Here is a 914-nt window from a genome sequence, read left to right as displayed (position 1 = left end):
GCCGCCAGGCGCCCCCTCCGCCGCGCTGCGGCACCGCCGGGCCCGGCCTCCTTTCGCGCCGGAGGCGGCCCTTTCTGCGAGGGCGGGTTACGGGCTCAGGTTACGGCTCGCCGCTGCGCAGGGCGGGCGGTAGCGGGGCAGCAGGAGAGCCCCGCGCCTCAGAACGGGGAGAAAGCGGTTTCCCAGGTAAAGGAGGTGGCTCGGCACACGGCAGCATCGTTTGGCTCCCGGCTAAACCAAGACGCGTCTCAGTTTCACGGGCACGGCGCGCTCTGACTGTAGGGTCCGGAGGGCCTAAAAATTTTGCCTGCGGATGAAATGCAGACCTCGGGCTGGGCGCCTAACGCCCGTGCGCTGCCAGCCTGAGGCAGGCACGAGGCACTTCGGTGCCTGCCGAGATACTGCGGCCAGTAAGGAGTTTACTCGGCATGCATCGACGGAATGGAGGTTCCAGCAAAATACTGTGGCAGGTGAGGTGGGTTTTTTCCAAGGAAAAATGATAAAATATCCGCAGGCTCGTGTATGTGAAAGGCTAACAAGACTGAGCAGTACCTTGCAGTATGCGTGCGGGACGCTGGATCAAGACGATTAGAGCAAGACTGAGAAAGGGCGCTGCTAATCTCAGGCCTTTACTCGTATATGCTATCGACACGCACTTTTGACTAGGCAGTAGAGGAACCACAGGTGCCACCTCGGAGCGAGCTGCCGCGGGCAGCCTGACCCTCCCAAGTTTTGGGCACAGCCCCGCTGGGACGCGCCTGGGAAGTCCCTTGGAAGCCGCCTCCCGCCGGTGCCAGGCCGCGCGGTGTTGCGGATCATGGTTGGCTCGTGAGAGATTTATAGCTGCTTGGGTTTTTCCCCCCTAAGCGCAAATGACCGCCGCTGGAAGCCCGTCTGCCAGCCCCGCCGCGGCT

At 62.7% G+C, this 914-nt stretch overlaps 1 protein-coding gene across 1 annotated transcript in view; it reads left to right on the top strand.

Moving 5' to 3' along the window:
• Nucleotides 1–118: 118 nt before the first annotated feature.
• Nucleotides 119–914, top strand: part of NEK1 (NIMA related kinase 1) — a 50,687-nt gene continuing 49,891 nt past the window's right edge. Inside the window, 1 exon segment of the mRNA XM_019470223.1 lies at nt 119–470. The gene's annotated coding sequence lies outside the window, so the exon portion shown is untranslated.

Source organism: Aptenodytes forsteri, unplaced genomic scaffold, assembly GCF_000699145.1.
Source record: "Aptenodytes forsteri isolate BGI_AS27 unplaced genomic scaffold, ASM69914v1 Scaffold13, whole genome shotgun sequence".
In the NCBI taxonomy this organism is placed as follows: Eukaryota; Metazoa; Chordata; class Aves; order Sphenisciformes; family Spheniscidae; genus Aptenodytes; species Aptenodytes forsteri.
Note: the sequence above shows the minus strand (reverse complement) of the source record. Positions and strands in the feature narration are given on the sequence as shown.